Consider the following 13,355-nt stretch of genomic DNA (forward strand, 5'->3'; position numbering starts at 1 on the left):
GAAAGGAGATACACCTGCAGACAATTGCTAGACTGTCACTGTGGCACGTTGGGGATTTATTTCTCCCCATGCAGCCTAGAATCCATCTTGCACTTGGCAAATAAAAACTAGTGTTGTGTTTAACTGCTACTTCTATTCTCCCCTGAGACCAGGAGACCCATTCCAAAATGACTTCTAATTTACTCCAAACTCTTTTTGCTTAGCCTTATTTTTCTCCCCCATTTGTGTGTGTGACACAGCCGTACGTTGAGTGCAGCACAGGGCCTATTTCTGAAGGTGGGCCCAAGCATGTAAGTCAAACTGAGTTTCATGGGGCTTACTCCTTGGTAAGCTGTGTTTTCTTTTTTGAGCTAGAGAGCACTGGAGCAGAGCTATCCTCTGTTTGCCTGTTTGCCAGCTGCCAGGCTGGCCATTCTGTGAGCCTTGAGCCACTGTCACCACGCCTGTCTGTGCTTTCTGCCCTCCCTTTTCTCTCCCCGTCTCTCTCTCTCTCTCTCTCTCTCTCTCTCAGGGGGCAGTTCCGATGCCTTTCCCCCCCAGAAAAAAAAGCTCTGCTGGTACGTGTGCTTGTTGGTTTGCAAGCCCCCTCCATAGAGGCTGGCCCCTCTCACTGTCCTCGGAGCTTGCTTACTGGTAACCTCCTCTGGCTGATATCCAGACAGACCAGGGAGATTTTGATAGGTGACATTTTCCCAAGAGTGGGTAAAATGCACAACCCCTCCCTCCTGCTTCTGCAGGGGAAAGAAAAACAAGTCAGAAATCTATTTACATTATGTTTATTTCTGACATTACAACACTAGAGAAAAACACGTCCTTTCAGTTCAGTTCTTCCAGCAAGTCTGTCAAACTTCCTGAACATGCGCAGTCAGAGGGTTTCAAGTTACACTCTTCACAAAGACTTATCCAGCCTGTGAACATCCTGGGAAATTCTTCTTTCCCACAGATAAGCGCATCATGTGATGTCAACAAACTGGCTGTCTGCAGCGGTGATGTTTCCATATACTGACAGTGCTAAGGACAGCAGCCTTAATCCCAAGTGTAGAGGATTGCATAATTCTCACGTGATCCTGTGAAATTCCTTCAAATTCATTGTACCATGTTCACTGACTCCAATGGGCACCAGTCATGATACCTATAAATTACTTGCCAAATGGGTGACAGAATGCCTCTGAAAATCTGTTGCTGGGAACCACAAGCACGGTAGTGCTGTTGCTCTAACTGCCTGCTTGTTGGTTTCCCATGGGCATCTGGGGGGCCACAAGGGCGAGAACAAGGTTATGGACTACATGGGCCACTGGCCTGATCCATTGAGAAACTTCTTGTTCTCTTAAATTGCAAGGAAGCAGAGTTCACCTTGACATTGAGAGGAGCTTCCTATTGATAAGGGCTGTTCGACAGTGGAACAGAATAGCCCCAGAGGTAGAAGATTCTCCTTTGCTGGAGGCATTTAAGCAGGGCCTGAATGGCCATCCATCAGTGTTGTAGATTCCTGTATTAGGGGGCTGGATGATCTGTAGGGCCCCATTGCACTCTAGAATTTCTCTATAGATTCTATTCTGGTGGACGAGTGCATTTCCCTCTCTTAGAAGGAACCCTATTTAAAAGGTCCTTTCTTCTTCTGACAAAACTCTTGGAGGGCATTTCTTTTGCCCTCTGTAGCCTCAGAATGTGGCTCTCCATAATCAAGTGGCTAGTTTTTTAAATGTCCCTGTAACACCACCCCCAGCCCTGTTTTAAAGACGAATGTCCACAGATGCCTATGTTTAGCATGACAGGAGAGGGGAGCCAGGAAGGCAGTCTAAAACCCACTTTGCCTGCACAGCTCTTTGATAACAGCCGTGTGGCTGGGATTGTCAGGAGACAATTTCTTCTTCTTTTTTCCATTTCACATCCCCAGCTCATCCCTGCTTTCCATTCTATGCGGTGCAAGAAAACATGCCTGCATATCTTTTATATAGGGCGGTACATTTGGGGAAATCTCATGGCAATGGAAAGAGGATTTAAAGCAAATCCCTAAAAATAGAAACAGTGGCAGTGACACAAAATGAGAATTCAGGGGGGTCTGTGGTCTTCCAGAGGAAAATGACATCTTTTCAAATGAGATCCTCCAGCTTTTCAGACTCAGGCTTGGCATGGAATATCACTTTCCTAGTAGAAAGGACCAGTCTTGTAAAGCCACATTCAATCTGTGTATCAACTAGTGCTGGGCAATTTTTGCAAGGCTTTGGGGGGGTTTGGGGTGGGGGAAGCAAAATGCCCTCCCTGTGTTCCTGTGGCAGAATTTCCCTGGAAACATAATAATGTCTCTAGGACATTCTACCGCAGAAATGCAAGCGCAACTTGCAGGGTCAGCAAGGCTTTGTGTGTGTGTTTATGTGCAAAAGGAATAAAAGCCTTGTTGTTAGGACCTGAAGACCGGTGCCCTAGGTGGAGACGAGCCACATAACTGCAGCCTCTCTCAGGGGAAGAACCTTCTAGATCAGGCTATTGGCAGGAAGGAGTATAAAGCACTTCCTGTCCCAAATGAATTTTCACTTGAGCAGCAAACTTTATCTGAACTCTAGTGTATCTTCAGTTAGATAACTGTTTATTGTTTGTAGTCAATGGACATTTTGAGAGATGCCGCAGAAAACAAAGACGACAACCCAAGAGTAATTTGGGACAAAAATATGCACACAGCACCCGACTGTTTCTGTATGCCTATGAACCTTAGATGGATTAGCGGGATTAGAGATAGCAACATGCAGGAGGAGCTATGTTGTGTACATAAGCCTTTAATTAAAGAGCGTGATTAATAAAGTTCCAAAGATTGAATAAAAAACCACACCATTCCAGATGACTATTTTCAGAGAAGTGTGTTTCTAATATGAATCAAATGAATGCCGTGACCCATGCGTGACTGAATGAAGTGGACTTTCTGGTACCAAATAATACTGTTTTCATTAAAGGTCACTGGTTTTCACTCATTTGCCTCCTCTTTTTCAGAGACTGCATGCTAATGTAAACAAATAGTGACTTTTGGTGTTCAGGAAGTGTTCAGAAGCCCGTAAATGGGCTCTGTGATGAACTACTGCTAAGGAGAGATCTGCAAAGCAGGGATGAGCTGGGGGTATGGAATGAAAAAGATCTGATGCTCTCAGTGCAGTGTGCCGGGAGAGTTCATGGCTTTCGTTCATCTCCTCTGGGATGAAGACAGGTGGCTCACCAGTTGGGGTTGCCATACACCCAGGATTTCCCAGAAATACCTGGAATCCAGCTGTATCTACCTTGGTCCAGGTGGAAATCGGGAAAACGTCTGGCAAAATCCAGAAGTATGACAGCCCATGTCGTCAGTGCTGTTTCCCCATAAAAACAGCTCAAAAATGGGGGAAAACTCAACAACCTTTCTGTCCAGATTTCCACTGTTTGAAATATGGCAACCCTACCACCAGTGGAACTGGATAATGCTGCTTCCTTAGAGCTGTAGGAGTGTTAGTGCCGGGATAGTGCAATACCTGTCCTAGGGGGCAGGAAGCATGTGGGGAATGTGCATGAAGAAGAAGAGGAAGATGAGGAGGAGTTTGGATTTGATATCCTGCTTTATCACTACCCTAAGGAATCTCAAAGTGGCTAACAATCTCCTTTCCCTCCCCCCCAACAAACACCCTTTGAGGTGAGTGAGGCCGAGAGACTTCAGAGAAGTGTGACTAGCCCAAGGTCACCCAGCAGCTGCATGTGGAGGAGCAGGGAAGCGAACCAGATTACAAGTCCACCGCTCTTAACCACTACACCACACTGGCTTAGGGTGGTTTGCTAGGCAAACTTGATTTGTTCAGATGCATTTCTCCATGGATAAGCTTGACTGGGGAAAGGCTCATGAGAAGAATATTGCTGTTGACATCTTTCCTCCAGTTGTTCAAAATCTTCCTTCCCTTGAGAAAGACGCTTCCATTTTCTTCCCTCATTCACAGGGCAATTTAGAATTTCTGGTGTGTGCAGGGTTTGGAGCTTGCTGTATTGTTGCAACGTGACCAAGGCATCATTCCTTTTCCTCAGCACTCTGTACCCTCCCCAGCTGCCCACACCTCCTAATCTGAACAAGTTTCATGGAAGGGCTTACCTCATGGGGTCTTACCATGAGCTTTCATCAATGTGCAGAAAGGCTGCATAGTCGAGACCCATGAGGAGACAATTTATAGAACGAAGAAAATGACACCTGAATAAACATCCCTCAGTCATCTCAAGAGATAGGTAATAAATACAGTCAAATACCCATCAGAATTTCAGTGCAATTCTCTTTCCCCTCCATTTGGTAATTTTCAAATGAAAATATATCATTAATTGATGGAAAATGTGACAAAAATATGGGATGATTCTTTGGCACAGCATAAGAACATAGGGACGTCGGTGGCACTGTGGTCTAAACCACTGAGCCTAGGGCTTTCTGATCAGAAGGTCGGCGGTTTGAATCCCCACAATGGGGTGAGCTCCCATTGCTTGGTCCCAGCTTCTCCCAACCTAGCAATTCGAAAGCACACTAATGCAAGTAAATAAATAGGTACCACTCCAGCGGGAAGGTAAACGGAGTTTCTGTGCACTGCTCTGGTTTTGCCAGAAGCGGCTGAGTCATGCTGGCCACATGACCCAGAAAAACTGTCTGTGGACAAACGTCGGCTCCCTTGGCCAGTAAAGCGAGATGAGTGCCTCAACCCCAGAGTCTTTCGCAACCAGACTTAACTGTCAGGGGTCCTTTACCTTTACATATGATGAAACTGCAAGCCTGCAAATGGGATATGCTGCCCACCTGCAATTTCCAGCAACTGGTATTCAGAGACGTATTGCCTCTGACCATGAAGGTAGAACATACCCATTGTTGCTAGTAGCTTTGATAGCTTTGTCCTCCAGAGCCCAAATGGTAAAGGAGTACATGATCCCTTGGTCCACCCATAAACAAGATTAGGAACTCAGATTATCTCTTCACTGAAGCAATATTGTGCCTGAACCAGCTGAAGTGTCCACTTTGCAGGGACTTTATTCATCCCTGCATTTGGGTTGCGATGAGCTCTGGCCTTGTTTTATGTTCTGTGACCTGTGAAGGGCCAATCACTGCCAGGAACAAGGCACATGTGTATTTGGCTCTCTGATCTTCTACAGCGCTATATTTCCAAGTCAAGGGTGCAAACACGACTTCAGGCTGCAGTGAGGCACCTCAGGTATATTAGGCTGCCCTTGAGATATTCATTCTAGCTGCAGGCTGTGATATCATTTCCCAGATGAATTTTGTTGTGCCGGCGACTGAATAAGCTGCTAATAACATCAGCATTTTCTTTAAGGAAAAAAAAATGAATGTGAAGATTCCTCTTGCTTCAGTACTCTTAGAGTACTTTCTTTGAGACAGCACTGCCATCATTCCTAGTAGATGAACTAAAGATGCAGGAAGAAATTAACCAGTTAGAAATTTCATCTCTATATCCTACAGCTCATCAGCTTGGAACTGAAAGGATCTGACTAGCAATCTGTCTCATTCGCCCAATGTACCAAAACAGTAACAGGAACTTGAGAAGCCAACTCTTATAGGTCAGAACTCTAAACAAGATACCTTATATCTATAAATACAACTGATGGCTGTTCTGAGAACTATAGAAACAGAAAATTCAGACTTCTAGGTTGGATTCTAGTGGGAGGTAGAGGGCCATGACTATTTACTGCTGCGAGAGCTCAGAACCTTGGGGCTGATGTGCAAACAAAACCCCACAAGTTCTGTTTTTGGACCACTCACATAAAGTGACTTCTCCAGGCAATGGAACTACAGTACTCTTCTTTCCTTATCTCTGAGGTTGTGATCTCACAGGTCAGGCATGTCCAACTTTCAAGAGACTGAGGATGCCGAGAGGCAGTTGAATACACATGCATACTCTGCCCATTTCCCTCCCTCCCACCCCTCCATGTGGCCCCGGGGGCTGGCAACCCATACTATGCCACTGGCAATATTAGATATGTAATAATAGCACTTCCAGCTGTGACACTGGAAATTATGACTGCTTAAAACAATTGTGCATTGGGGCTTGTGTTTGCACTTGATGTGCCCACATGTGCCCACCTTCCTAAAACTGCTTGTTAGCTTGATGGAATGAAGGTGTACACCTTTTGTCATTTCAGTTATCAGGGTCATGTTTATTTGACGGTGGACCAAGGACACACAATGAAGTTCGACACAAAGTGAATTAACAGCACCAATTCACAATCAGTGCCAAAATGCAAATATAATAAATGCTTCATGTCAAATACATCTCTCCCTCCTCTCACTTTGTGTGTGTGTGTGTAAAAGTAACTGTATTTTTTAAAAACCCAAGAGTGAAAAGAAAAAGAGCAAAACAGATTTTGGCATAGTTTGCATACAAATTCTCCCTGGTTGAAAATGCAAGCATCAACATGACAATCATATTCACAAATGTTTGGCTGAGTTCTAGTTAGCTTTGGCAAAAGAAAAGAAGCCCCACAAATGTTCCTACACTACTTTTCTTTTTTCCTTTTGCATATTAGACTGCAGTTCTATATTCCATTATTTTGTTGTAAGTCCTGTTGAACTCTGTTGGACTTCTTTCTGAGTAGACATACGGAAGATTGTGCCATTAATCTTTGATATATCTAAGGCTAGACCTCTGAAACCTCATTGTGAATCTTGCCCTTCTAAACTACGAATTTCCTCCCTACAAAAAACACACTGCATTTGTACATTATGGGAAAGAGAACAACCTCCCTAAATGACAAGCACTAGTAAAAGCAGGACTGGGATCCACAACTGGCACTCCTGGGCAGATGCCAGGGGCCCCAGCATCCCAGCAGGGCTCACTACTGACATTTGCCTTTGGACCCTTTCTTCAAAAAATGTTCTGCCCGGTGCCTCAAGCAGCACTGGATGGCTGGGTCTAGCCACCACTTAAATTTCCCCCAGTGCCCCAAAGTGATTCTACATGATGGCACTATAGGAAATTAAAATGATACCAAGACTCATCTGTCTAGTGCTGCTCAGAGTACCACAGCCACCTCCACTAGATAGGCCACAGGACTCACTGTTGGACGAGTGGGTCCACCAGGAGACAATTTACTCATAGATCTCTCAGACCTTAGGAAAATGTTGCCTTTCAGGCAACAGAAGAACCATCATCAACAGTGCAAACCTATACTTGCTTAGCTTCCTCCCAAGCAAGTAGGTTTAGAATTGCAGCTTAAAATATATTAAGTATTTTCTTTGTGGGTGGGGTGGAGACAGCAGAAGCATTTTTGACATAGAATTTTTGAACGATGAACATTAAACTACACCTGCGTGCAATGAAAAATGGAAGGGAACTTTGGATAGGCATATAATTGAGTTCAGGTATTTTCAAGATCCTCTTCCCCCTTGCCCTCTCTCAATTTACACCTCCACCGATTTGCAGGGACATCTTTGACTCCACGAGTTGCTAAATCTAAACTCCACTTTCAAAAGGCGCACACTCCCTTTCATTCTCAATCACTTTTTAACTTGATAAGGATTTTCCAATCAGCCCCTTTCATTATCTGCAGGCAATATTAATTCAGGATGTATTCATGTTGAACAGTTCTATCTTATCTGGAGAAGGAGTGGGGAACACAATAGAAGTGGTAATATTCTTAGACTATAATTATATTCACACTTGACGTGCCACTGGAATTACTTGCAAGTTAAAAATAGGGAGCAGGGGAGTTGTTGAATCTATGGATTAGCGATGAAAGGGCACTTAATATCAGCTTTAGCAGATGGGAATCTCCCCAGTGAAGAGTTCACGTTATTATTTCTACCGTAGAGTTGCTCAGCCAAAAGAGTTCTGAGCTGTTTTCCCAGGCAGTCAAGGCCAGATTAAGGCATGGGTTAACTGGGCTGCAGTCCGGCACATTCTGTCTCAGTGGCCTCACTAACATTATAGACCCACCTCCAAAATGTCACACCTGTGTCAGCCACTACTGAGCACAATATTTTGTTCTGCCCATGAATAATTGGGATATACAGATATGGAGACTAACTCTGTGCAGATGTCCATGTTCTGTGCATGGACATCAGGTTTGGGATGTCAAAAGTGGGGCCGGCAGTAGGACCCAATGGCGCCTTGTATTTGAGAAGACACCTCCATGGCATTCATGCATAGAAGGGTCTTCACATCATTTTGCTTCCAGAAAAGCACAGAAGATGATGTTCTACCAAGTTGGGTATGGAGCATGGGGTCCACCAGGACCTGCCAACAGAAGACTTATCATGCTCTTGATCCAGTCCTGCCACAATTACTGGCCATTGAAAAATCTGCTATGAGACCCCCATTACTGGTGCCAGGCTATTTTGTGCCCTAGGCAAGGCTTGCAGCCCGATCCCAATTGCTAACTTCAATTTTCAAAAACAGATGCTTGGTAGAAAAAAAATGAAAATCCACATAACTTGAAACTGCTAAATTTATTTTCAACAGCAAGAATAAGTCACAGAATGACCTTTGATTATCTTTCTCAAGTAGAAAGGAAAATGTTTTAGCACACATATCTTTTTGAATAATCTTGTGAATTGTGAAGTTACTGGGAACAGGCGCTCCCCGATAAAAACTGAGCAGGATTCCATTGGGCACCAGTTAAATCTTGCTGGGAGCTGGCAAGCTGAGCAAACAGAGAATCAAACCCTGCCACCCTGTCCATCAGCTGATGTCACACCTCATTGGAGTGACAGCAGATGATTGGTAGGAAAGTGCAGACCAAATTTGGCTCCATGGAAGATCAAGATTGACCCTCAGACTTGAAGTCCCCCACCACTTTTTTGTTTAAACAAAATATTGTAACAACCCTCCCAGAGGCCAAAACAACCTCTTTCAGGCCTCTCTTCCATGTGGGTCAGAATTTAGCTATCCATCAGATTGAACTCTTCTCTCATTGTGGGAATCCAGTTCTTGGCAGTTGAAACTGATCAAAATATTCATTTAAATGTGTATTTTGATAGAAAATCAGATCAAATACATTTTTAGACTTTAAAAAAAATTCACATATTAATGTGGGAATGGAATAGGAATATGGGTAAAAACGTTCAAAATATTTGCTCATTCCTACTGATTGCTAGATGATCCGGAAAGTTCTGCTGACAAACTGAATTGATTTTTAATATTAGCTGTAAAAATAAAGTGGGAAGGCTTGTCAGAGGAAAATCAGAAGAAAATCATAGATAAATGCAGCTTCAATCTTCATCAGAACACCTCCCTTACAATCAGGGCTTTTTTCAGCTGGAACTCACCAGAACTCAGTTCCAGCACCTCTCAGGTGGGTGCCATTGCCATTGTTTACTCAGAAGCAAGCCTCACTGAACTCTTGGCTATAATCCTATACAAAGTTACATTGAAAAAAATCCTACAGAACTCAATGGGGCTTGCCTCTGGGTAGGCTTGTACAAAATTGCAATGTTAGTAGTCCTTAGTGAGGGTGACGACTCTGGAATTATAGTCCCGATGTTGGATTAAGGAAATAACTGTGTGTTGCCTCCAAAAATATTTGTTTTAAGACACTTACTCACTTTCACCCTAACATGACTTGAGTTCTTTTTCTTACAAATTGCCTCGTTGTCCAAGGCTACCAAAGTCCACAAATGAACGATGATTTACCAGGTGTCTTCCATGCACATCAAAGTTCAGATTAGTTCCCTTGGGACATGGAGTTTTTATTGTCTGCAGTTTGTTTTACACATGAATACCACTTGGTGATGTTCGGCGAGAAATATATGGTGACCATTGGGACCTTCTGGTCGGCACCAAATGCATTATGTTTAAATCAATTTCTCAGCTTCGAAGAGCTTCTCAAATAAAAGTGGGGGGAGAAAGCCTTAACCCTGTTTCAGCTCAGCGACACTGCAGAGCAGAAGCAAACAGGTTTATTAATGCCTTGAAGTAAACTAAGGTTCCATGATGTAGATCAAAGGCTTTTGATCCTTTGTAAATTCTGTATCTGAGACATGTCTGGTGTCACTCAGAGATGAATTAGAAGTTGCCTGGGCATCAAGAAACACGTTGGACTTTGATTAAAAACAAATAAGAGGAAAATTCGACTTGGAGGAAAACAGAACAGGTTAGGAAGCTAGAAACAACAACAATAGCAACAACAAGAATAATAATTTTATTATAATTACCTGTACCCCACCCATCTGACCAGGTTGCCCCAACCACTCTGGGTGGCTTCCAACAAATATAAAAGCATAATAAAACCTAAAACATTTTAAACTGATGTCTTCTAAAAGTTGTATTTATTGTTATTTATCTCTGATATCTGTTGGAAGGGAGTTCCACAAGGTGGGTGCCACTACCAAGAAGATTCTCTGCCTGGTTCCCTGTAGTTTCACTTCTCACAGTGAGGTAACCACCAGAAGGCCCTCGGAGCTAGATCTCAGTGTCTGTTCTGAATGATGGGGGTGGAGATGCTCCTTTCAGGTAAACTGGGCTGAGGCTGTTTAGGCTTTAAAGGTCAGCACCAGCACTTTGAATTATGTCCATAAACATCCTGGGAGCCAACATAGATCCTTTAGGACTGGTGCTATTTGACCCTGTTGGCTAAAAGAGAGTGCATTGGGGATTAAGATTAGGGTGGCCATTTACACATCACCCAAAGGGAGCAGGGATAAAAGAAGACACATATATGCATAAAATTTGCATATTCTGTCTATAACTGTGAATTTAGAAATAATTACTATAATTGGAACAGAAATACAACACAGCTCACCATAGCAGGGAAGGCTATGACCTGGTAGCGGTGGTTGGTTGGTTGATAGTTATTTATCTTTGAATTGTACATGGATAGGACAGCTGTTCAAACAGAGGACCCATTTACATAGAGGACCAGATCACTACTCAGGACTGGCCTTTGAAAAATAAGGAAGGTATCTAAAGTGTGTGTTAGGTGTAAAGCAGGGTAGGGAAGCTTTGGGTCCCCACTCCCATTATCCTTGACTTCTGGCCATGCTGGCTGGGGCTGATGGGAACTGGAGTCAATTGGATATGGTTGGGTTTTGGGGTGTTCCTATGGCCCCCAGTTTGAGTGTAAATTACTCAGATCGATTGGCTGCTCAGAAAGCAGGCATTGTGGCACAAAATGGCACAAAACCAGTACATCAATTTGGCACCGGGTTGGAGACCATAGGACGAGGTTAGGGTTTTGGCCCTTTACTTGTGACTCCAGTTTGAGTCTCAGTTACTCAGTTTGTGGGGTACCACAAAACATGGGTTTTGCAGCCCAAAAATAGCACAAAACTGTGGCACCTGTTTGAAGACAGATTGACTCCAAGGTTGGATTTTTTGGCATTAACTTATGACCCCAATTTGCTTTGTCAATTACTTGGTTGGGGGGCGAGGAACAGTAAATGCGGGGTTTGCAGCACAAAACGACACAAAACTAGCATCAGTTTGAGAGTGACCTGGGTTTTTGGGGTCACGCATTAACAAAACTTGTGAGAGGTAGCAGAGACAGATTCTCAGCCAATCATTTAATTGCTAGGCACTCCACTGCTCTTGCTTAGCTTCAGCTGAATCTTCCAATGCTACACCTTTAGCAGCACACATACAGACATATACAGAATTATTTTCCATTGCGTAACCAGGCGTGACAGTCCCAGCCCCTAGGGAATGTGGGAAAGGAAATAAAGACTCTGACAACATGATGGAATTAAAATCAGGCCACAATTTTATTAAACTTCCAAATGTAGAAAGACCTTGGCTTAGGCCTTGGGCATGTATCCCTCCCAGCCCCCCAGCCAGGGAACTGGGGCACATCAGGGTAAATGGGATATGGGGGTGCTCTGCGTGACATAAGTCTAGGCATGCAGCCGAGCCCATATCCCCTCAGGCAGGGTAGTTCACTGACAACCTTTCAGTGTATGGCCAGTGACACCCATTTATGTAACCCCTTTAAGAGGGGAGCCTGGAATTGCCGCCACAGGGGGTGAGTCACCACTTCACCCCCCGCCCCATTATAGGGAAGAAAGACTAAAGGATTCCACCCAAGGCCATAACCGCAAAGTTGTGATGAATTGCTACAGGGAAGACAAAACCTGCCAATCCAGGAAAAATTCTTCCTGGTCCTTCAACAGCAGCCAGTCAAAGACCGTAGCAGCGCCCACTAAACAGGAAGAAAAAAGTTAACCTGCAAACAAGAAAACATAAACAAAGGGAGGGTAGTGAGGGTGAATCTCCAGAGCTGACTGTCTGGCTAATACCGGCTCCTCCCCCTATTTATAATGGGTCTGGCCCCACTTTCCAGGAAACAAAACTTAAAGCTGAGGCTGGGCGTGAATCTCTGAATAATACACTGAGAAGCAGGCCAGCCCCCTTCTACTAGCAAGTTCCCTGGGAACTGTAGCACGACACGCGATCCCACAAAAGGCACCCACAATATAGTGTGAGTGCTCATTTCATCGTACAATTAAACAATTATATTTAATAGGTCTTTCTCTTGAGGTTGCTAGGAATTGAACAGCATTCAAAGCAGATGCTCCACTACTGAGCCTCAGATCTCTGCCTTTTAGGTGGAAAAGACCCATATTATTAACCCTACTTACATGGCAGCAGAATTCACAGCCCTAGAGTAGTGTTGTGGGATAGCTCCACATGGAAGCGGCTTGCACATGGCTACAAGAGGAAAGGACCATATAGGAATGCTGAGCAGGTCACAAGATTGCTGGCAATCTCCTCTTGTTTACAATCCGCTAATGAAAATATCGACCTAATACACAGCAGCTGTGAAAAAGGCAAATTTCATGTTCGGGATCATTAGGAAAGGGATGGAAAATAAAACTGTCAGTATTATAAGACTTTTATACAACTCTATCGTGCAAACTCACCTGAAATATGGTGAACAGCTTTTGTCACCTCTCATCAAATTTTTTTAAATTTTTGAATTGGAAAATGTTCAAAAAAGGACACTCAATGTGAACATGGGGCTGGAACAACTCCCTATGAGGAAAGGTTGCAAGATTTGGGGATTATTAGTTCTTTAAAAATGTGACTAAGTGGGGCCATGATAGATGCCTATACTGTACAATAAGTTTTTCTCCCTCTCTCATAATATTGGTATTTGGAGCCATTTAGTGAAGTTGAATATTGTGAAATTCAGGATAGGAAAAAGGGAATACATCTTTACACAGTGCAACTGCAGAATTCATTGCTACAAGGTAGAGCAATGGCCACTGACTTGGGTGACCTTAAAAGGAGATGAGACAAATTCATGGAGGATAAGCAAGCCACAATGGTTGCATTTCACCTCCATTGCCTCTGAATCCAAGTTGTTGGGAATCTCAAGGGGGGAGAGTGCAGTCATGCTTGGGTCCTGCTTGCGGGTTCCCAGACACA

The sequence above is a fragment of the Podarcis gaigeae genome, assembly GCF_964106915.1.
Source record: "Podarcis gaigeae genome assembly, chromosome: 10".
Taxonomy (NCBI): Eukaryota; Metazoa; Chordata; class Lepidosauria; order Squamata; family Lacertidae; genus Podarcis; species Podarcis gaigeae.